This window comes from Pan troglodytes, chromosome 6 (assembly GCF_028858775.2).
Source record: "Pan troglodytes isolate AG18354 chromosome 6, NHGRI_mPanTro3-v2.0_pri, whole genome shotgun sequence".
In the NCBI taxonomy this organism is placed as follows: domain Eukaryota; kingdom Metazoa; phylum Chordata; class Mammalia; order Primates; family Hominidae; genus Pan; species Pan troglodytes.
In genome coordinates this window covers 95,225,845-95,251,426 of record NC_072404.2, presented here as the reverse complement: position 1 = coordinate 95,251,426, position 25,582 = coordinate 95,225,845, and the positions used below count along the sequence as shown (strand labels likewise).

Sequence of the window (25,582 nt, the reverse complement as noted above, 5' to 3'; positions counted from 1 at the left end):
TCAAACGTATTTACTTTCCCCAGCAAAGAATTGTCCTGAGTGCTTTTGGAGGTATTTGTAAACTACATAAATGAAGAAAGCACTATATTTCTTCACACATTAACATGCGGAATGTAGTAACACGTTACAATGGAATTTCCAAAATTGTTCCCAATAATCATTTATTATATCTAAATCATGATTGTACTATTCTTTTGAATAAATTAAAAGGTATACTTATAGTTAAAAAATAAATGTAAATAGAATTGAACACACAAACATTCAAAGAAGTAATTGAGCATAGCAAAACTCAGTCCATTATCTGAAGTTGGCAAGGATATTTCATTTCATACATCATTTAGAGACTAATAAAAATAAAAGTTTGTTTTCAACAAGTATCTATGCCAAGGTGCACAGAGCAGGTGAACCCTTTAGTCCCAGCAGGGGACTAAAGCTAATATCCTTTACTTTCTGTAAGCTCAAAAATGGGAAAACACAAACAACAGAAATATTTACTTTATTTTAACAATGAATCAATTTTCATTTCATTTGAAGGCTCCATAATAGATTTAACAGTATATAAACTAGACACTAGAATATAATAAATCGTTTGTTGCCAATATTTAAATTCATAATTACATTGCTTTGGGAGACAATTTAAAAATAAAATAAATGGAAAAAAATGGGTTCAGTGTCCTAGAAAGCTAAGTCAATATCAAACCTTGGTTACAAACCAGAAATTGCAAATTACATATGAGGTATAAGATAGAAATAATTCTTGAAGCACATTAATTACTTGTAACAATATTGGACAAACTACCTAAGATACCCATCTTTTTCAAATGTATCTATATTATCAAAGAAGAAGTCAATTAAGAACGCTTTAGATTAACCAGGTCATCTAGGACCCTGGTGCAGTATAAAAAAAAAATCTAAGTCCTTGTCTTAAAATACTTATAATTTAAAATGGAAGATTTATGTAAGCATTCAAATATGAAAATTATAGATAAAGAAACTTAGAGATGATAGACAGGTAGAGAGAGAGATGATAGATGATAGATAGATAGATAGATAGATAGATAGATAGATAGATAGATAGATAGACAGACAGATAGATAGATAGATAGATAGATGGATATGGGTGTTATTGAATATGTACTTTTCAGGCAACTTTCTAAGCAATTTAAATTTTTAACTTAAGTCCTCACCAAATCCTGCGTTATTACTAGTATTTAATAAATGAAGAACTTGAGATTAGGAAAAGTTAGCAAATTTGATAAAATTCCAGTTGTTAGGAAGTGATGGGTAACAAAGTCCAACACAGGCCTGCTTGCCTGCCTTCAAAGCCAAAACTCAACTGTTATGCATGCTACATTTCCTTTCTTTAAATAGGATGTTACTTTTACTGCTAAAATGCTGAAATCACTTGAAAGAAACCTCATATAATTTTTTGGAGATCTTTACTATGCCCCCAGAATCTGGGTAGCTCAGAGGTACAGTGTGGAGCTCTGCATTGCTTCCTAAGCACACCACGTAATTTTGTTACAGACGGTCCATCATCCACAATATGAGAGCACTTGCAGAACTCCCCCATGGCTATAATTTAAGGCAAAGGTAAAATATCTGTTGCTAAAGGCAAATAAACATCACAGGGAATTAACTTCACTTTTGCTTGCAGCTCAAGCTGTCTCAATCTAAGATAATAAAGAAGAGTAATTAAAATGACATGATCTACAAAATCAGAAGCTAGCTTTTCATGGCTTTTCTCACATGAAAAGCCGTAATTCACATTGCAGCTATTCAGTCTGTTTTCACCTTCTCTTCAGGATGCCAGCAGCAAATTAAAAAAAAAAATTATTCTGAAATGATTTTAGATGTACATGAAATTGTGAGAAATGATATGGAAAAGAGCTGTATACCTCTCAAGAAGTTTCTCTCAATTGCCACATTTTGCATAACTGTAATATAATATCACTACCATAAAATGAACATCGATCGACTGACTATATTCAGATTTTGCCAAATTTACATGCCTTCATGTGTCTGTGTGTTTGTATCTAGTTGTATAAAATTTTATTTCATGTATAGATTTTTTGTGACTACTATCACAGTCACAAAGTTTTCCTCACAATTGTAACATTATTTTTATATAATTGTATAATCGTATGTGTACATATACCACATCAAACTCTTATAGCCACAGCCACATCCTTCCCTGCCCCGTGCCACTAATCTGTTTTCCATCTCTATGTTATTGCTGTTTTCAGAATGTTGTATAAATGTAATTACAGGAATACAACATTTTGAGACTGTCTTTTTTCATTCAGCATAATTCCCTTGAGATTCATTCAAGTTGTTGCTGTATCAATAACTTCTTGGTTTTTTAAATGTATTTTTGATCTTTTTAATTGACATAAAGTTGTATATATTTATCACAAGCAACATGGTGTTTGAAAGTATATATATGTCATGAAAAGACTAAATTTAGCTAATTAACATATGCAGTACCTCACATAATTATCATTTTTGTGGTAGAAAATTTTAGTTATATAGGAGGATTAAGTTCAAGATATCTAGTATACAACATGGTGATCATAGTTAATAATAATTTATTGTGATTTTTTATTGCTGAGTAGTATAGTATAGTATGTATGTATCACATTTCGTTTAACTTTCACCTGTTGAAGGCTATTTGGGTTGTTTCCACTTTGGAGCTATTACAAGTAAATTTGCTTTGAACATTAATGTACAGATTTTTGTGAGCCTGTTTTCATTTATCTGTAATAAATGCCCAGGAGTGTGATTATGCTGGTTTTTACAGCATTTTCAATTTCATTTTTTTAAAGAAAATGCCAAACCGTTTTCCAGATAGACTATACCCTTTTTACATACCACCAGTAATGTAAGAGTGATGCAGTTTTTCTTTATCTTCTTAAGGACTTGATCTTATTTCCATGTTTTATGTTAGCTATTCTGACAGATGTGTAATGATATTTCATTGTGGCTTGAATTTGCATTTTCTTAATAGGTAAGGATGTTGAACACTGTTTCATGCAATTACTTGCCATTAGTGAAATGTCTTTTTCTATATTTCCCATCGTTTGATTTGATAATTTCTGTATTTACTCTTGAGGTTTAAGAGTTCTTTATATATTCTAGATATAAGTCTATCGTTGGATATGTGATTTGTAAATATTTTTTCCCATACTGTTGCTTGATTTTCTTCCTGTTTACAGGGCCATTCAGAGAGTAAACGTCTTTTTTTTTTCTCTTTTTCTTTATTTTTAATTTTTTTATTATACTTTAAGTTTTAGGGTACATGTGCACACTGTGCAGGTTAGTTACATATGTATACATGTGCCAGGTAAACATCTTTTTAAAAATGAAGTCCATTCATTTTTTTTCCTTTAATGGATTGCAAGCAGCTAATTATATTTCATGAGTTATTATCCCCAAAGTGAGAAAAGATCTTGTGCCAATCATTCTCCTTGCTGATATGTAAAAGAAGCAGTGAGATTATTTTAGGAATGGTTTTCTCCTAATCATACTAATGAAATGAAATTTTTAAAACGTGTTGTGAAAAAAAAAGTCCTGTCAATATTGCCCTGTTCTATAATGACTTGTAATGGATTCTAGTGTAATCTACCCTATAAAACTTTATTCTTATGAATACCCACCTTATGTATTATTTCTCCATATTTTCTAGCCTAGAAAACTAAAGAACCTACTAGAATAAAGAAGTAGGTCACTTAAAGAGCCCCGAATTAAGTGAATCACTTGTATTTTGGGGGAATTAAAGCTAATTGTCTCCAAAGCATTACATATCGCTGTAATTACTAATACTTCTTTATTTAGGAAATGTAAAATCAGGCAACATCTGAAAGATATTTTCATGTCTCCCAGGAAAATTTTAACAGAAAGCTATACGTTATCCTTGACACCAGTCTTCCCCTAAGTCTAGTTCATTCTCTACAGTGTTACCAATGTTATATTCATAAAAATTAGATCTGATAGATACTTCCTTACTTAACCACTTCTGTTGATACCCCTTTGCTGACAGAATACATTTAAATCCTACGAAATGACAAGTGGGTCCCTTGCAACTCAGGAAATGCACCATATTTATCTAATGGCTCAAATAAAAAGCCAAGAGTCATTCTTGATTTTTAAAAATGCCATCAATTCCTACATTCAGTTATTGAAAAATTCTTATTAACACTACTTGCAAAACATATTTCAAACCTATCCACCTCTATCTGTCTTCATGGGACACATAGTCCAAGGCATCATTATCTCTTTCCTACACTGCAGCCACAAGTCCTTTAATTGGCAACTTTTGTCTCCCTAAAACCTACAGGGATTGATCTCTTTAAAATATGAAATCAGCTAAACTACACCCCTGCTGCATTTCTTCCAGTGACTTTTCACTATGCAGAAGATTAAAGCCAGTCTTCTTACTAGCCTGAGAGTTTCTCCATGACCTGGCTTCTGCTTATCTCTCTGCCATCTCTTAGCAACTCCATTCTTTGTCACTCTCTGTCAGCAAGGTTTAGCCGGACTGGTCTTTTTTTTTTTTTTTTTTTTTTAAGCTCACTTTTTTTTCAGATGCTGTTCCTCTGCCTGAAGTGTCTCTCAGCACTTAGTGAACCCAAATGTCATCTCCTCAGACAGGTCTTTTTTAACTCCTATCTGATGTTGCCCACATCCATTCCACTTGTTTGCTGTCATAGGAGCTAGCTTCTCTTTCTTTTTTAAAATGTAGCACTGCCTGGAATAACTTAACTTGTTTATTGTGAAATATCCACATAAGAATGTTAGTCCCTTAATAGCATACAATGTATCTCTCTTTTTCACTGCTCTATTTCCAGAAGCTGGGTGGTACCTGGAATATAGTATGTACTAACTGAATATTTATTTAAAAAAGCATTAATTTATCTATATATATAACTAAATCTATCAAATATTCTTTAAAACATGAACCAAAGTTAATCTGAAACTCTTCCTGTGAAAAAAGTCATGTATTATATGCCTTCAACACAGAATTTGTCATTATTTCCTGAGGCATTATACTATGCCCTTTGTCATATGCTTTTTTTCCCATAGAGCATTTTTTCCCATAGAACTTTGTATTCCTTCAGTTCCACCACCTTTCTTTGAAGAACTCTTATTTACCATTTCTTGGACTAAATTAGGAAAAATATTCCGTGATCTTACAAGGTTTGAAATGCTAATCAGAAAATGTCAACTTTAGATTTTTTTAAAAAAAATCAGTATCTCAGCTCTTTAGCTGCTTAAGAGTCAAAAGGTACATCATTATATTAAATATACTCCATCAGGCTGAAATTTATTTGTCATGTTGTGACATGTCTTTCAAATTCAGATTTGAAGAAGTTTCACCTGTCAGAATTTAGTTGAGGAAGGGGTGAAGGCATTTGAAGAGTTTTCAAGCTCTGAAGTTCTTCTTAGTCACAGCTCATTGCTTGTAACCTTATTTCTCACTGGGCATGCATTTTTGTTACCCTCCCTCTTTTTATTTTAGTGCCAACATGCTGGGCCAGCTGTCCCACCATCATTTAAATTAGGGTACCACCATCCATGCAGTAGAGATGTGAACACAGAAAAAACACTCTTTTTAAATATCAGTGTTAGAAAGAATGAGATATTTATAAGAATGAATAAGGAAGTAAAGAAACTTGGTTTTTAAAAATTGTTAAGTGTATAAATATATTTTTGAGAGCAGAGTACCTTATGTCAGTAACCTGCTTTACTTGGAGAAAACCTTTGACAGTCTTTATGCTTTGGTTGCCTAATAGTATTCTGTCAGGAGTAAATTGGGTTTCTGGTAACACATTTGCTTTAAAACAGCAAAAACCTAATGACCATGTCAAGCTATGTTTGCCAGGATAATTGCTTAAATTTGGATTTCTGATTCTCTTGCTCAATCAAAGGCCATGCGTTGAATGTTGGCAGACCAGACAATGAACTTATTTCGCATTTTGTGGATAGATACAAACTGAGTCACAGGCTTCTCTCCTTTCAGACCTCTGATTATTTTAGCAGTGATAATGACCCCAGCATTTTCCAACCTGATACTGCATTACAGAGCACAAAACTTACAAACTATAGTATGAAAAATGTTAGGGATAAACCAACTTAAAGATGGCTTTTTTGGGGGAATAAAAGACTTACTAGCTATGTGCTGGACTCGGTTTTTAATAAAAAACTATTATTATACGATAGAGGAAAAAAGTTACATTTGGATGCTAGCAGATGTTAAAAACGTGAACCTATTTGACCTCAGTTCCTAAAAAGGTATCTTTTCTCTTCTTGCATTTATTCTCAGAATTATTAATACTTCCTTTGTACTTTCTGTTACATCTTCCACCATTCTTCCTTTGTTTTTAATTCCATGTTTTTTTCAGTAACATTTATATTTGTCATATAGTGTACATTTACAAAGTATGATTTTATGTCATGATTTCTGTTTTAAAGAAGCATATTTAAAGTCAGCCTAAAGGTTTGAGGCAAGCTTCAATTCTAGCTCTGTCACTGTGCCTCTAAATTTTTTCTTTAACATTTACTGGCTCATAGGAATTATTTCTTTTCCTGGGTTGGAAATATGACCTCACCCATACAGCCTACAAATGTACATATTCAGTGACATGTTTCCAATGTTTCTCTTCACTTGGTTGATTTTAAATCATCCGATATACACACTCCTGTTGCCTCCTCCATCTCAAACACAAATAGGCACCCCTTTGCATATATTGCCACCAGTCATTTTTCGTTTATTCCAACCTAAGTAATGTTTCATGTTTTTTTCCCCTTTAGCTCTAATATAGAATCATCTCCCATCGATATTTTGATTATTCTTTTGATGGTATTACTTTGCTTTCATTTTCAGAAGTCTCACCACAGGGAGCAAAAGCATTTCCCATGTAAAATTATATAAAAACATGGATAGAGAAAATGAAAACAAGTGGAGCTCAGAATCACATTCATAGAAAATTAGTTCCTTGAAGAAAACAACTTATTTAGGATCTCAGCAACTTACATCTAGATTCCCGTAATAGGATCTTACTAATAGTTTAACATTTATTTTCTCTTTAAACATGGAGAGGAAGAAGAAGATGAAGAAGAAGAAGAAGAGGAGGAGGAGGAGGAGGAAGAGATCAAACATTACATGGATCAAAGTCTTTGGTTCACTAGGGCCCAAGGCTGGTTCTTAAAATTTGCAGATTCAAAAATTCTGTCAGTGTGTCTAGAGATTGTTTTGGTAATGATGCTTGTCAAATCAAGAAGATAGGAACTATTATGTTCATTAAACATGAATATTTATTGATTTACAAAACCCACGTACCAGCTAGATTACTTTCTGCCTCTTATTAATCTGGTTAACCCTGGCTAGACCACCAAACTCAAAGTTCGTGACTGTCAAAATAATTTTTCTTTTTTTTCCTTTCATATTAATTCACTGACTTCCACAGGTTTTTCTGCTCTCTTTAATATGTGAGTATTGCCTTTATTCTACCTATGCTATTCTAATAAGTACTACTTCACCATTTCCACAAACACTTCCAACATTTAGAGGCCTTGATACCGTTATTGAAAATGTGGTCTGTGTGCGTGTGCGAGACGGGAAGCCGGGTGGGGGGCGGTCTCGTGCTCATGTGTAGGAGTGAATGGTGTTGGAGGTCATGAGGAAGATGTGTGGATTTCTCAACTAACTAAGCCCCAGTTAACTGGGGATTCGAGAGACAATGTCCTCCTGTCTTATAATATTATATTGTCTCTCTATTCCTTATTTTGGCCCTCATCTGGGTTTTCTTTTTTTTTTTCTTTTCTTTTCTTTCTTTCTTTTTTTCTTTTTTCTTTTTCTTTTTTTTGAGACGGAGTCTCGCTCTGTTGCCCAGGCTCCGCTCACTGCAACCTCCGCCTGCCGGGTTTAAGGGATTCTCCTGCCTCAGACTCCCGAGTAGCTGGGACTACAGGCGCCCGCCACCACACCCGGCTAATTTTTGTATTTTTAGTAGAGACGGGGTTTCACCATGTTGGCCAAGATGATCTCAATCTCCTGACCTTGTGATCCGCCCGCCTCGGCCTCCCAAACTGCTAGGATTACTGGCCTGAGCCACCGTGCCCGCCCGGCTTTGTTATGTTCTAACCTATGGCTCAAGTTCTTATCAAAATGTATTTTCCTACAAAAACTTTAATTTCTCAAAAAGAATTTCAGTAAATGTGAAAAACAATGCTTCTAGATACTAATGAATTTGAAATAAAAAGAGGGAATTTGATGGTTTTAAGAAATTTGTTGCACCAATCTGATAAGTGCTCCCGTGTTCTGGTGACACTAATGCCTACCAGATGGTGTCTTTTTCCCTTTGACAGTTTTCCTGAAAAATTGATATTTAATTCCTGCTCTTGTAGCATGTGTACATACCTCAGCACATGCCTCTACTTCTTTTCACTTGACATATTTTTCCTCCGGAAACACCAAGGTGTGTTCCAGCACTGAGGATACTCTTATTTTCATCCTGATATTTTCCAGTTCTCTGCATTTACATAATTGTATACATTGTTTTGTGATAGATGACTGAATGAAATAGCAACACTCCTTCATTATATGTTATTATTCATTTAAATATCACAAGGCAATTCATTTTCAATCTCTAGAGTAAATTCTTGTAATTTTTTCTGTGCAGACAACACCATAGGTTCTTCAGGCATTATTTTAAACTTTCTTTTCCACAGAAAACCCTAGCAATGGCTCTTCATGGCTTCTTATATTAAATCACATCACAATACCATGAATCCACAATGATAGTATGCAGAATATGTTCCAGAAAACATTTTCTCAAAAATATAATGAGTATGTTCCTGACATTATTTGTAATCATCAGAAAAAAATATTGTTGCCATATAATAAAATTGCTATTTTATATGTGGTATGTATTATGTGTGCATGTATGTATGTATTTATAGCCTACCTTACATTTCCTAAAGTGCATTTATATGCTATTGAAAAATAGTTTACTTGTTTACCTGTAGCTCTGGGAATCAAGATAACAAGGTCTACATTATAGATTTGTTTGACCAGTTTTAAACCATTGAAACATTCTACCAGAAAAACAGTCACACTCCAACTCTCATTTTCTAATCTTTCTTTGCATCTCTTCTCTGTACTTGAAGCTTTCTTTGAAGTGGGTGTAAGGGATATAAAGGTTAACAGGAGACAGAAAACCTAATGCTTTAAAGTTCACTTATCATTTATCCAACATAAATTCTCAAGAAAAGACAGCTCACTGAATGCTTATCAGTCATTCCTATTGTTTGATATCTTGGCACCCAATTAACTAGGGATTCAAGAGTTCAGCTAAACTTCAAAAAAAAGAAAAATAAGATTTCTTTCTTTTTTTAACTGTACTTGGGACACTGTCCTATAGATATCTATTTTATAACATCATATGTATGCATTTTTAAAAATTTCAATTTTATTAGCTTTGTGAAAATTAAACGTCTGAACTAATGGTACCTAGTGATACTCACAGTAGCCTTAAAGTAGAAGTGAAGTATTTGTAATAGAGGCCAAGCCGGGCAACCCAGCTGGTGTGAGTAAGTTCAATAACTAATATCTTCAGTGCCATGAGCTTCAAGGTCTAATTAACGCCTGTGAAAAATGAATTTTCCTGGAGATTCACTTGCTTGAAATAATTCAATCCCTCAAAGCTATTAAGAATGGGTAATATCAGTTGGAGCAATGGGTCAAGGGACCATAATGTCAGTTTTCATTGTTCGATTTAATTAATTTAGAAGTCCTACACTTGTTGAACAAAACTACTAGGTGAAATGTAATCAGTTGTAATGTTTATTATTACTGACATATTTTATTTACTTGAGATTTTCGTGTTCCCTATACATGAGTGTCAGGATTTTTTCTTTCTCATACTTCTCCAGAGGAGTCTGCTGGTCCCATCTTGGACTTATCCTTTTGAGTGTTTTTGTGGCCAGATTTCCAAGTAGGATACATGGAGCATGACACATATTAACGAATGGTTTACTTATGGATATGTCCTACTTCCAGTATTTTCAGTATATTTAAAATGGAACCTTTCTTGTGCCAAGAAATGATTATGATAGCTAGTAGACTTGGATCTTTGTTCCAATTCTGCACAGTTACTCCTTCCTGAAACAAAATGTGTCAACCCAGATACTGCACATTAATATGGCTTTTTTAGTGTCCTTATGATACCTCCTGGGTCCCAGAAAAGAAATCCAACAATAATTCTCGAGTATACACTAATTTATATACTGAACCTAAGTATGATTTGATTAATAGGGGCGGCATACAACTAACAGCATGTTTTTGTTTTTGTTTGATGTTGTTGTTGTTTTGTTTTTTGAGACTGAGTCTCACTCTGTTGCCCAGGCTGAAGTGCAGTGGCACCATCTCGGCTCACTGCAACCTCTGTGCCCTGGCCTCAATGATCCTCCCAACCTCAGCCTCCCAGGTAGCTGGGACAACTGGCATGTGCCACCACGTTCAGCTATTCTTATTTATTTATTTATTTATTTATTTATTTATTTATTTATTTAGGTACAGGCTGGGTCTTGCCTTGTTGCCCAGGGTTATCTCGAACTCATGGGCTTAAGTGATCCGCCTGCCTCAGCCTCCCAAAGTACTGTGATTACGGGTGTGAGCCACCGTGCCTAGGAAACAGCATTGATTTCTTTTTTCTTTTCTTTTCCTTTCTCTTTTTTTCTAGCTGCCAAGAGACCCAAACAAAATTGAAGTTTAATTCTTACAATTGTATTTGACACCTATAGTTGAAATTTTGAGTAGACAATTTCAAGCTTGAATTCTCCCATTATAAAGGACACTGGGATAGAAAATTAAGTAACCTGACATGGCATGCAGACATTTGGTAGTAGCTATAATAAATTTATATTAAATAAATACAGTATGATGTTAGCTAAGGGGCCTATGAAAATAACTTTTAGCAAATAGAGGGCATTTCCCTATAAAGCAACTTCTCCAGTTACACATTCCTGAAATTGGCAAGTAAGATAATTCATTGCAAATGTGATCTTCAACGTTTTACATGTGTTTTTCATATTTTTGTTTTCTTCCAAGTTGTATAGGCTGATTATTTATTTTATAACTTAATTAAATCTACATAGAGTCTGAACCTAGGTGTGAGTTTAAAAAAATCTGATACTGAAGGTAGTGGTCAGAACATAGAGTGAAAAAAATACAAAATTATTGAAGTATTGAAATGATGATCAACATTTAAACCTTAGCAAACTTAAATATTAAAATGTATTAAATACCTTAAAACTCTAGTTCTGTTTTATCCTTCAGTATCTCATTATTTATCTGTCAATATTCCAAACAAATAAATGTGTAGTAATTAATACTACAATAATTTAAATACAATATGTAATAAGTAGGCTATATTATCTAGAAAATCAAGTTTAAAATACTTAAAGAGGCATAAATATTCACTTCAGAATTGTGCACCTCTCTCATCTCCAACAGAAAGAGAAATTTTACTCTCAGACTCTCCTTACCATTGAAGGACACATTCTTCTCTTGCAAGGGTATCTTTTTTTGACTGCTGCATATGGCTTCAGTCTTGGAAACACTGTATCACTGAGAATGATGTTTTTGTTATTCTGTTTCCAATCCTGGTCTCCCTTAGAGATACCTAAACCTAAGACTGGCTAGTTGCTATCTTTCTCCTAAACATAAGTATCCTAGAACTTATCCTAACACCTTCATAATTCAGAATTGTTATGTAAAGAGAATCTTCCTTCAAAGAGAATTTGTAAATGGACTGAGATATTGCTAAATATACACATTTGATTAGAACACAAACACATGAAAACTAGATAACACTGGAAATTAATCCCATAGAATCAACCAAGTGTCACTCTTAATTTTATTTATCAGTCACAGAAAGAAAAATACCCTTAAGATTCTTGATGATCTGACAACATCTATCATAACAGGGAAACTGATGAAAGAAAAAAATGACATTTGCCTAAGTTGACAAAAATCTTGCATTTTACACAATTAAAGAAGCACACACCTATATTTAGTTTTTACTGTAAAAAGTTCAAAGACTACATGTGAAAAATGTTATATTGAAAGGCAGAAATTCAGTAAAATCAGTATTCTGCCCATAGAGAACTGTTATCAGCTCTGGGAAGATTTAGCTTATATCAAAGTTCCCTCTTGAGGATGTAAACATAACTACATGGCTGAAAGTATTACTGAAATGTCAAATGCTCTAATTGAATTACCAAAAGATACTTTTGCAAATGGTCAGATGTGCATCAGAACTAGTGAAGATATATCTCTTTTCTTCTTTTTTGTAAAGCAATGGATAATTTGCATATATTTTGCTATTGACTGATTAAAAGGGAAGAATTTTACAAGAACTGATACTCTAATGGATAGAAATTTTTGTTCAAATCTTACTAAGAAATATAATATATTTGCTATTGTGAAATAAATATTGTTCCCAATAATTCTGTTTAATTTCTAAAAAAAAATTCTCATCATTTTATTATATTTCAGAATCTTGGACTTTGTCAAGGCATCACTAGGGGGTAAGAAAGGCTAGTGTGGGCATTGTCTACCAGTCCACACAAGTTATTCCTGAATTGCTGGATGTTCAGCCCAGTGGCTACCTCTGACGGGGTGGTTTTCTTGGAGCTGCAATGCAGGATTGGTACATTTAGCTCTAAGTGGGTACTTGAAAGGCTATCAAAGGTAATATGAAGGTAACTTTCTTAGTGTAAAATGTAGATAAATATTATATCTTTGTTTTTGCAAGTTTAAATATTATATCTTTGTTTTTGCAGGTTTAAACCTTTCTGGTTTGTGGAGAACAAAATTCTAATATGCTAATTCTATGTTAATTTTGATGAAATGCTAATCACCACATTAGTTCTAGACTATAAATACAGTGTATTTCTCTTCCTGGTTTTAAACTAGGGCTATATTAAGTTTATAGATTTGCAAATGTATATTTGTCAACAATAAGAAACTATGAGGATATAGTGTATCTTACAAGTGAAAACAGTAGTTAAAAGTTTAAAATTAGGAGAGTTTGCAAGAAAATACTCATGAGATATGTGAGAAAAGAAGGAACAATAAGTCAAGCAAGTGGGAAGGAGTATCAAGTTTAAAAATGTTAACACCAGAACTACAGAGAATATCATTTGAAAAACTAAATTCAGCTTAAAGAGATTTCTGCTCTAGGGCAGGTTATATACCTAGTGCCAGCTTCTACACAGAATAACTAGGAAGGCCATGAAAACTACTGAAATTGTGTCTTTTAAGGCAATAGTACTTATTTAAGATTGAAAGATGAGCTTCACATCCATAGGGAAAATCCACATGATTATTACAGAATATGGCTAATATTATACTGAGAGCAGGACCAAGACAGTAGAGGTCAAAGAGTTTTAGGAGATGTAAAGTTTCAGCCCAGGCAGTATAGAAAGGCTCTATTAACACTTCTTTAAGATCCCAGTATCCACCTAAAACAGAAAAGTTCCATCTTAGGAATAAGGACCACATCCTAGAATAAGGTCTGCCCTAGTCTAGCCTCACTTAGATTTTCCCCCTCCAAGTCCATAAAGACTTCTATAAGATAGTACACCATCTGGAGCTCCTTTTGTCTTCCAGTCAACCAAAGGCCTATTTCCATTGGCTAATGCCCAAGAATCAATAAAAAGTCATAATACCACATTAATATTGTTATTAGCTAGTTTATTTAATGTCATAAGCATTACCTATTTAATTCTGCCCATTCACCAGGTTTATCTTTTTCTTCATCAGTTAAATTACAGCAATTAATGCACTGCAATGCAGCTAGTTTCCAGGTTGAGTGCCTGCCCTTCACTCTTGAGCAACTATCCTTAAACTTGGATTCATGTTTGGCATCATCTGATTATAACTGATTACAGAGGGAAACTCTTTCAGCAATGGAGTTAGAAAACTCCTCAGGGAAGCTAATATAGGACTGAAGTCATAGTCGTCACCTGCTCATATGGATGATGGGCACTTCCAGTGGCTCCCCTGATCTATATTTTGGACATATTATTTTGTTCAATAAGGAACGTCTCCTGCACATCTTCTTACCTGTTGGAATGAAGATTTTACATAAAACCATAAACAATGGACATTTCAGATCTCAAAATAATTTTATAATTTTCCTTAGGATAACATCCAACAAATGCCCAATCACAGACGAATAACTGCCTTGCAAAGAGTGTCAGACTACTTTCTAGCCCAAAACCCCAGCAGTTGCTGATGGGTAGGTGTCTTGGCTTTTCCTGAGGGCTCCAGTCAACATGGCTATGGTGTGGGAGATATTTCCATGTGCAAAATTTATTTCAGTAGGGATTCAGAATGTACAACCTGTACAACAATTTCATTCATTATTAGCCTGACATAAATCTTTTTGATCAAAACAGATATCTGCCTGACTTCCTTCTTGGAATAAATAAATATACCCCTTTGCTTTACAAACTCAGTCACCAGCCATGACTTTATGGCTCTAGCATTCTCGGATTGTTTCTCATTTACTTTTATTTCTGCTAAAAGAGACAAAAGCAGCTAATACTTCCTGTTTATTAGAATTTTTATTGTTTTGGATTTAGCACTTCCCCTAAACCTTGATCTACCAACTGCAAGTGGCATTGATACAATTTTGTCTCATCAATGCTTGCAGTGTTTTTGTGACTTCACCCCACGGAAGCCCAAAGGCAACAATGATTTCTCACTCTTACTTTTCTTGTCTTTCTATCTCTCAAGTAAAGCCTTACTCATTTTTAAAATTACAAATCAGGAATTATTGCAAAAATCTTCATAATGTTAACTGCATATGTTACACGGTTCAGATAATTAAAAACATTCACAACCTTCCACAGAGCATACTCAGGAAGTCTCTAATAAAGGCAAAGGTTATAGTATGAAGTAGAAAGACAGCACAGGCCAGGAACAGGGCCCAACATACTGCCAGGCTCTGCTCTCCTGGATCATTTCTTAGTCATTCAGAATTAGCATTTGTTTCCAGATCATGAACCACCAAGATGTGTGTGAGGAATTGTATTAGTTTTACGTGGCTGCTGTAACAAATTACCACTGCTCTGAGGGCTTCAAACAACAGAAATGCACTCTGTCATAGTTCTAGAGGCTAAAGTTCCAAACTCAGCATCACTGAGCCCAAAATCACACTTCTAGCAAAGATATTCTCTCTCTGAAGGTTCTAGTAAAGAACCTGTTACTTCCCTCTTGCAGCTCCTGGTGACTCCTGGTGGCTGCTGGCATTCCTTGACCTGTGGCTGCCTCACATCAATCTCTGCCTTCCTGATGACATTGCTTTTTCTTCTTTTGTGTGTGTCAAATCTTTCTCATCCTCACTCTTATAGGGATACATGTGATTGCATTTAGGTCTTACCTGAATAATGCAGGATAATGTCCCCATCTCAAGATCTTTAACATAGTCACATCTGCAAATTGTTTTTCTTTGTTTTTGCCATATAGAATGACATTAACAGGTTCCAAGAATTAGGACATGGATATGTTCAGAGGAAGCATTATTTGGCCTACCACAGGAATCTTGACTTCAGGGGGGCTCATGCAAATGCTTCCATTGTGGTTTTATATGACCTACTGGTCACACAGCCAGGACAGGTGAATTAAACTTTTGTACCAACCATAAGACATAAATAAACAAGCTAGCCCTAGGTGCTGCCAGAGAAGCTTCAAATATTAAATAGCACATTTTAAGTCACTATTTAGCCCATCCAATCAGAACCAGGATTCCAGGTACCCCTCAGAGGTAAGCATGGAGTTTTGTCCAAATCTAGCTGTAAGATCACTCTTACTGAAGGAAGAAATAATGATTTAAATGCTCTTCTATGATTCAAGGAGCAAAAGTAGGTTAAATTAAAGAAAAATATGAGAAAAGAACATGAACCTCAAAATGAACTCCCTACTTGTCTGTCACACTACTTCATTTTCTGCCATTAGAGCAGAAGTAGCAAGAGAACTAGAATTAGAAGTGGAGCCTGAAGATGTGACGGAAGTGCTGCAATCTCATCGTAAAACTTGAGTGGTTGAGGAGTTGCTTCCTATAGATGAGCAAAGAAAGCAGTTTCTTGAGATGTAATCTATTCCTGGTGAAGATGCTATGAATATTGTTAAAATGGCAACAAAGGATTTAGAATATTACATCAACTTAGTTGGTCAAGCAGCTTCAGTGTTTGAGCGGACTGACTCCAATTTTGAAAGAAGTATTTACTAGGGGTAAAATGCCGTCAAACACCATTGCATGCCACACAGCAATCTTTCGTGAAAGGAAGAGTCAATCAATGAGGCAAATTTCACTGTTCTTGTATTTCCAGAAATTGCCATAGCCATCCCACCCTTCAGCAACCACCACCCTGATAAGTTAGCAGCCATCAACATGGAGGCAAGACTCTCCACCAGCAAAACGATTATGGCTCACTGAAGGCTTAGATGATAGTGCCAGTATTTTTTAGCAATAAGCTGTTTTTAAATTAAGCTTTAATTAAATTACATTCTTGTAGACATGATGCTATTGCACACTTAACAGAATACAGTATAGTGTCCATACAACTTTTATATGGACTGGGAAAACAGAAAATTGATGTGACTCACTTTACTGTGATGATCTGGAACCAAACCTGCAATATTGCTGACATATACCTGTAGTAAAGCTATGTGTCCTTTTAGGCCTAATTGGTATTTTTTTAAATTTTTAACTTTTTTTATTTTACTTTAAGTTCTGGGATACATGTGCAGTACATGCAGGTTTGTTACATAGGTATATATGTGTCATGGTGGTTTGCTGAACCTATCAACCTGTCATCTAGGTTTCAAGCCCCGCATGCATTAGTTATTTGTCCTAATTGTTATTTTAAGCTATGTGAAACAGTGCAGAATATGTGTCACTAGAAAACTACAGATAAAACTACAGGCAAGTCTCAGCAGATCTTGAGCAGATATTGCTATTATATTCATTGAGCTATGGACATGTAACTTCTGCTCTTTTAGAATTTGATAATTTATAAAAATGATGTATTTGAAACCAAATATATTAAAGAGTAAGATAAACTTTTTTCCAAAGACACAAGAGAAATTTTAAACAACTGTTTTGGTATTCAATTTTTTCTTACATTGTGAGACAGAGCTAACCATACCAGAAATTTCATAATAATTTGATAATTAGGCTGAAATCAAGTTGATGTATATAAAACATACATTTCTTGCAAAAAAACAAATAAACAAAGATAAATAAATAAATAAATAAGCAAGCAGCCTTTGGTTCTTTGGAAGAAAGAATGATTGCCATGTCATTTGCAATTCACTTGCAACTCAAGCGGGCCCTGACCCTCATTAAAATATCTAAATGTAGTATCGCAAATAACCTTAGAGCTAGTTTCAGTTTGTAGAAAAGATTACATTCCTAGTAACACAATAGTGTAATTCCTAAATTGATTTTCTTTATTGTTATAATAAAGAACATAAAGGCAGAAAAAAGGATATTAATCAAAATATTATATTAACTGCATACAAATTGCATGGCCAATTTATTATTTCACTAATATGTGCCCCTACGACATCTGTAGATAATAAGTAGAATATTTTGATTTTATGTAAAAATTAATGTTGTAATATTCACATAATATTTATACAAAAATTAACCTATCTCTCCCCAACTGTCCCCAGCTCCTATAGTTCCAAACTGTCTCCAACTCCTCCTAAGCTGTAGCCTGCTCCACTAAAAAATTGATATAATGATTATCTTATAAAAATCATACAGTTGGCACGTGTTCTTGATGATACATGTAAAATAACGTATTGTTGTGAGCTGCAAAGAAAGCAAACCTTTCTCAAATACATTTTGGGTTGGGCATGGTGCCTCACGCCTATAATTTCAGGACTTTGAAAGGCCAAGATGGGCAGATAGCTTGAGCCCAGGAATTCGAGCCCAGGCTGGGCACCATGACAAAACCATGTCTCTACAAAAAATATAAAACCTAACTGGGTATGGTAGTCCCAACTATTCTGGAGGGTGAGGGGGAAGACTCGCCTGAGCCAGAGAATTCCAGGCTACAGTGAGCCGTGATTGTGCCACTGCACAGCAGCCTGGTGACTGAGCAAGACCCTGTCTCAAAAAAACAAAACAAAACAAAACATATTTTAATTAGCCATGCATTTACCATAGATCACAACTCTCAAAATCAGAAGGCTGGGTTTTAAATCAGAGAACAATTCATTGACATGTTTTGAATATCAATTGACTCATTTGTAAAGCAAGGGTAATAAATTGTGGTCAAATGTGATAATATACTTAAATTGAAAGCTTAGAACAGTTGATGCATCAGACAGAAAACCTGCCTTCAAATCGTGGCTTCATCATTTAGTAGCTGCGTGACTTTGGGCAAAATCATTTATTAAAAATCTAATCTGCTAAGTGATTATTTTAATGGCGTGCTTATTTTATAAAGTGATAATGTGAATTAAATTAGTGTATGAAAAGCATAAGTTCTAAACAAATGATAATTCTCATCAGTATTCCTCTTGTAATACAAGTATCTGTTCCCTTTCCCTTCTTGATGCAAAATGCTTATAATGTAAATAACAACACCTTTGCTAGAGTTGTGAGGGAAAAATGAGACTATATGTATAGAAGCATTTTAAAAAACAGAAAGGAACATCTACATTGAGTTTTTTTTGTGTGTGTGTATGTGATTTGTAGTCTTAAATTAGACAAGTAAGCAATGGACACAGACATAAAACTGCTACACAGAACTAATATGAATATAACTAAATTATTTTATTTTAATATTTGCTATGGAAAATCACCTTATTAGCAAATGAAGGAATACTTGCTTGAATGTGCTCCATGATTTCTATGGTTATATTTTAACATTTTATAAAACTTTTTTTCAAAACACAACTCTTTCAAAGCTGTGTCTATGTACTCTTGCTCTTTTGCAGAAGTATCTTAAATATTAAGTTTAATGAGACTAAAATCTTAAATGTATTAATAAAAGCACGGTTTTTAGCTATTATCTGCTTTTCTTTGCTACCATAACAGTTTAAAGGGCCAAGAGAAGCTAATGATGTGCAGTGATTGACTAGGTAAATGTTAACTATTTTTCTTGTCTTCAGAGATGCGGCAGAGTTACTTTACGTGAGGTATTTACATCTACTTGCTAAATCTTAAGAGCTGTTACTCATAATTACAAGACACAACATAGCTTGCTTATTTGTCTTGCATGATGCTATTTCTGAAATCACTAGACATACAGTATTACATTCATAAGAACGTCTATTTCCTATTTTCTATAGCTTTGAATTTACCAAACTAACTTTAAGTTTTCATGAAGATCCTAACTGACATACAGAATAAGCTTGCATGTGAGATAACATTCCAGCTGAGTTATGCTCATTTTTAAGAGCTTATCTTTATATTTTCAAATGACATTTAGAGATTTCCCAAGCATACTATGTCCTTTACGTATACTTAAAATAGTGGATGAATATAAGTTAGTCTTCTCTTAATGAAGTTGGATATACTTAAAAAAATTGTTAATAATGAACAGCAATAGAACAAAGATTTCAAGGGCAAGTAAACTCTTTGAAATATGTTTTAAAATATTAACCTTTTTGCCTTCCCACCAAATGATCTTTTTTGCATAATTTGATTTTTTTATATTTTGTTTTCATTCACAGTCAGGCAGGCTATGCCTGTCTAGGTGAGATTCTAAAGAGCAGAACTGTCTCATTGTCATCATACGTCTCCACTCATCTACTCAAGGACATGTTCTTGATCTCTATATCTGCCACCAGCAGTTCCCAAGTTCTTCCCAATCTGTCTCTCTTATTTACTACATGTAAGCTTCTGTGAGCTGAAAAGCCATCTTGCCAAACTTGCAAGAATTTTGTTCAAAATTAAACTAGGTTTGAAGATAATGTCTTAGAAATTTTTTTAGCACATAGACTTCCTGACTTCAATACTGATTTCCACATTCCTAGAAGCATTCTGAATAGTTGAGTTTGTCACATCAATGAATATATTTATATTCAGGAAATTTGAGTCATACAGTTTACAGTTGCCTCTAGCTACATGCAAGGTATTCCTTCTGGGACCACTCCCCCAACTCCACATATGTGAAAATCCCCACACACTCAAGCCCTTCAGTGGGCCCTGTGCAACTGGTGGATATGAAAAGTAGAGCTTTCATATATGCTTATTTTGCATTCCATGAATACTGCATTATCGATCCCCTTAACATAAATGGACCTGTGAAATTCTAACCCATGTTGTTCAAGGGTCAACTGCAGTTATAACTAGTTGTATGATAGTTTAGATGTTACGGGCACTTTGTCTATGAATTAAACAGTCCAGTATTAGGTGCCTACATTTAAAAACATTGTCTTTGAAAACTAGTTTAAACAAAGCAATAAATAATCCAGATAAGATAGGAATCTTCTATTTTAGTAATAACATTGTTTCCCTCCCCATCATTTATCAAATATTTTCACAAGTACTTAGTTTGGCAATGATTGGCAACAGAGCACAATGTTCCTTCTGACTTTTTTTTTTTTTTTTTTGAGACGGAGTCTCGCTCTTTTGCCAGAGCAACATCTGATTCCCTGTTCAAACGATTCTCCTGCCTCAGCCACCCAAGTAACTGGGATTACAGGCACGTGCCACCATGCCCGGCTAATTTTTGTATTTGTAGCAGAAATGAAGTTTCACCATGTTGGCCAGGATGGTCTCGATCTCCTGACCTCATGATACACCCACCTCGGCCTCCCAAAGTGCTGGGATTACAGGCATGAACACTGTGCCCAGCCCATTCTGACTTTTTAATAGATTATAATCAAAGAAAGACATACTCACATAAACAACTTTTCATATAATTTTACCATACCTTATGAGTTAATGCCTTCATAATAAAGAATCCTTAACAATAGGATTGCTCCTGTTACATTATACCTAGGATGTAATACAACACATGCAAAGTTGACATTTGCCATCATTTCCTCACCATTAAGACTAAGAGGATGTATAGCATTATTTATGATTAGTATTGCCTCCTAAAGTTTTTAATGATGAAACAACTAGACTATTTCTTGCTTAAATAAAATTTTAGCATATTAAAATTACATGATAGCAGGATACACCCACACACACACACTAAAATTTTAATTGTATGAATATATGTATGTTTATTATATATGCATACACTAAGACATATGTCAAACATATAGTATACCATATGTAGTATATATATGGTATGACCTATATATAGTATACATAGTATATACTATATAGTATATACTTAGGATACTATATATTCTACATATATCCTAGTACATGCATATATCTATATAAAATATGAATGATAAATATAAAATTTATCCTAGTATATATCCCAGTCTCCTATATAGTACTAGTATAAATCATAGCATAAATATATATATATCCTTCTTAGTCCATTTTCTGTTGCTATAACAGAATACCCAAGACTGGGTAATTTATAAGGAAAAACGTTTTATTTCTTATAATTCTGGAGCCTGGGAAGTTCAAGACTGAGTGGCCATACCTGATCAGCTATTGGTGAGGGCCTCATGCTGTGTTATAATGTCACAAAAGGCATCACAGTGTGAGACATGCATACAGACAGCCAAACTGGCTTTTATAATCCCACTCTCACGATAAGTAACCCACTCCCATGATATTTCATTAAGTTATTAATCCATAAATAGATTAATCCACTAATGAGCGCAGAACCCTCATGACCCAATCATCTTTTAGGGGCCAAACCTCTTATCATCTATAATTTATGCCTAAAAATAAAGAACATCTATTTTTTATCATTTTACCACAGGGCCACTTAGCTTTGCTTTTTCCTCCTCCAGAGACCTCATGCTTTGAAAGACAATGGCTGTAAATTACAATTATTCATAATTTACTCATTTTTTGCTCTTTTTTAAAATTAATTTTTATTTCAATAGGTTTTTGAGAAACAGGTGGTGTTTGATTACATGAATAAGTTCTTTAGTTGTGATTTCTGAGATTTTGGGGCACCCTTCACCCAAGCAGTGTACACTGTACCCAATGTGTAGTCTTTTATCCCACCATCCCCTCCCACCCTTTCCCCTGGGCCCCAAAAGTCCACTGTATAATTCTTATGCCTTTGCATCCTCACAGCTTAGCTCTTGCTTATGAATAAGAACAGAACGTACAATGTTTGGTTTGGTTTTCCATTTCTGAGTTATGTCACTTAGAAAACTATTCTCCAATTCCACACAGGTTGCTGTGAATGCCATTATTTCATTCCTTTTTATGGCTGAGTAGTATTCCATTATATATATATATATATATATTCCATGTTATATAATATTTTCTTAATCCAGTCATTGATTTTTGGGCATTTGGACTGGTTCCATATTTTTGCAATTGCAAATTGTGGTGCTATAAACACGTGTGTGCAAGTATCTTTTTCGTATAATGACTCCTTTTCCTCCAGCAATGTGATTGCTGGATCAAATGGTAGATCTACTTTTAATTCTTTAAGGAATATCCACACTGTTTTTCATAGTGGTTGTACTAGTTTACATTCCTATCAACACTGTAAAAGTGTTCCCTTTTCACCACCTCCACACCAACATCTATTATATTCTTACTTTTTGATTATGGCCATTCTTGCAGGAGTAAGGTTGTAGTTCGTTGTGGTTTTGATTTGCTTTCCTTGATCATTAGTGATATTGAGCATTTTTTCATAAGTTTGTTGGCCATTTGTGTATCTTCTTTTGAGAATAGTCTATTCATGCCCTGGGCTCATTTTTTGATGGGATTATATTTTTTCTTTCTGATTTATTTGAGTTCCTTATAGATTCTAGATATTAGTCATTTGTCAGATGCATTATTTGCAAAGACTTTTTTCCCACTTGGTGGGTTGTCTGTTTAATATGCTGATTGTTTCTTTTGTTGTGAAGAAGCTTTTTAGTTTAATTAAGTCCCTTCTATTTACCTTTGTTATTGTTGCCTTTGTTTCTGGGTTCTTGGTCATATAGTCTTTGTCTAAGCCAATGTCTAGAATGGTTTTTTTTCAATGTTATTTTCTAGAACTTTTATGGTTTCATTTCTTAGATGTAAGTCTTTGATCCATGTTGAGTTGATTTTTATATAAGGTGAGGCATGAGGATTCAGTTTTATTCTTTTAAATGTGGCTTGCCAATTATCCCAGAATCATTTGTTAAATAGGGTGTCTTTTTCCCATTTTATGTTTTTGTTTGCTTTCTCAAAGATCAGTTGGCTATAAGTATTTGGCTTTATTTTGGGGTTGTCTGTTCTATTCCATTAGTCCATGTGCCTGTTTTTATACCACTACCATGCTGTTTTGGTAACTATAGGCTTGTAGCATAGTTTGAAGTCGGGTAATGTGATGCCTCCAGATTTGTTCATTGTGCTTAGACTTGCTTCTGCTATGCAGGCTATTTTTGGTTCCATATGAATTTTAAGATTATTTTTTCTAGTTCTATGAAGAATGATGATGGTATTTTGATGGGAATCACATTGAATTTATATATTGCTTTTTGGAGTATGGTTATTTTTACAATATTGATTCTACCAATCCATGAGCATGGAATGTGTTTTCATTTGTGTTGTCTATTTTTTTTTCACTAGTGTTTTATTGTTTTTCTTTGTAGGGAGCTCTTTCACCTCCTTAGTTAGGTATATTCCTAAATATTTTACTTTATTTAATTTTTTTACAGCTTTTGTAAAAGGAGTTGAGTACTTGATTTAATTCTCAGCTTTGCTGCTATTGGTGTGTAGCAATGCTACTGATTTGTGTCCATTGATTTTGTATCCTGAAACTTTACTGAATTCATTTATCAAATTTAGGAGCTTTTTAGATGAGTCTTTAGGGTTTTCTAAATGATATGATTATATCATTGGCAAACAGTGACAGTTTGATTTTCTCATTACAAATTTGTGTGCCCTTTATTTCTCTCTCTTGTCTGATTGCTATGGCTAAGACTTCCAGTACTATGTTGAGTAGAGTCATGAAAGTGGGCATCCTCATTTTGTTCCAGTTCTCACAGGGAATGTTTTCAACTTTTCCTGGTTCAGTATAATGTTGCCTGTGGGTTTGTCATAAATGGCTTTTATTACCTTAAGGTATGTTTCTTCTATACTAATTTTGCTGAGGGTTTTAATCATAAAAAGATGCGGAATTGTATCAAATACTTTTTCTGTGTCTACTGAGATGATCATATAATTTTTTTGTTTTTAATTCTGTTTATGTGGTGTATCACATTTATTTACTTGCATATGTTAAACTATCCCTGCATGCCTGGTATAAAATCACTTAATCATGATACATTATGTTTTCGATATGCTGTTGGATTTGGTTAGCTAGTATTTTGTTGAGAATTTTTGCATGTATATTGAGCAGGGGTATTGGCCTATAGTTTTCTTTTTTTTTTTTTTTTTTTTTTGTTATGTCTTTTCCTGGTTTTGGTCTTAGGGTGGTACTGGCTTCATAGAATGATTTAGAGAGGATTTGCTCTTTCTCTATCATTTGGAATAGTTTCAGTAGAAATGGTACCAATTCTTCTTTGAATGTCTAATAGAATTCAACTGTGAATTCATCTGGCCCTGGACTTTTTTTGTTGTTGTTGGCAATTTTAAAATTACTGTTTCAATCTTGTTACTTGTTATTGGCCTGTTCAGAGTTTCTATTTCTTCCTGATTTAATCTAGGAGGGGTGTATGTTTCCAGGAATTTATCAGTCTCCTCTAGGTTTTCTAGTTTGTGCACATAATGGTGTCTACACTAGCCTTGAATGATTTTTTTTTTTTTGTATTTCTGTGGTATTTGTTGTAATATCTCCCATTTTGTTTCTAACTGAGTTTACTTAGATCTCTCTTCTTTTCTTGTTTAATCTCACTAATGGTCTATCAGTTTTGTTTATCTTTACAAAGAATAAGCTTTTTGTTTCACTTATATTTTGCATTTTTTGTTCCAATTTCATTTAATTCTGCCCTGAACTTCGTTATTTCTTTTCTTCTGTTGTGTTTTGGTTTCGTTTGTTTTTGTTTCTCTAGCTCCTTAAAGTTTGATCTTAGATTGTCCATTTGTGCTCTTTCAGACTTTTTGTTTTAGGCATTTAATGCTATTAACTTTACTGTTAGCACGCTTTTGCTGTATCCCAGAGGATTTTATTGGTTGTGTCACCATTAACATTCAGTTCAAAAAATTTTTAAATTTCCGTCTTTATTTTATTGTTCCCCAGTGATCATTCTGGAGCAGATTATTTATTCTCTACGTAATTGTATGGTTTTCAGGGTTCCTTTTGGAGTAGATTTCCAATTTTGATCCACAGTGGTCTGAGAGAGTACTTGATATAATTTTGATTTCTTAAATTTATTAAGACTTGTTTTGTGGCCTAGCATATTGTCTATCTTGGAGAATGTTCCATATGCTGATGAATAGAATGTATATTCTGCAGTTGTAGGGTAGAATGTTCTGTAAAT

General features: G+C 34.1%; 1 long non-coding RNA gene across 1 annotated transcript in view; it reads left to right on the top strand.

The window, feature by feature from the left end:
- LOC134810549 (uncharacterized) overlaps nt 1-25,582 on the top strand; it is a 781,635-nt gene that overhangs the window by 555,359 nt on the left and 200,694 nt on the right. The gene's annotated exons all lie outside the window — the stretch shown is intronic.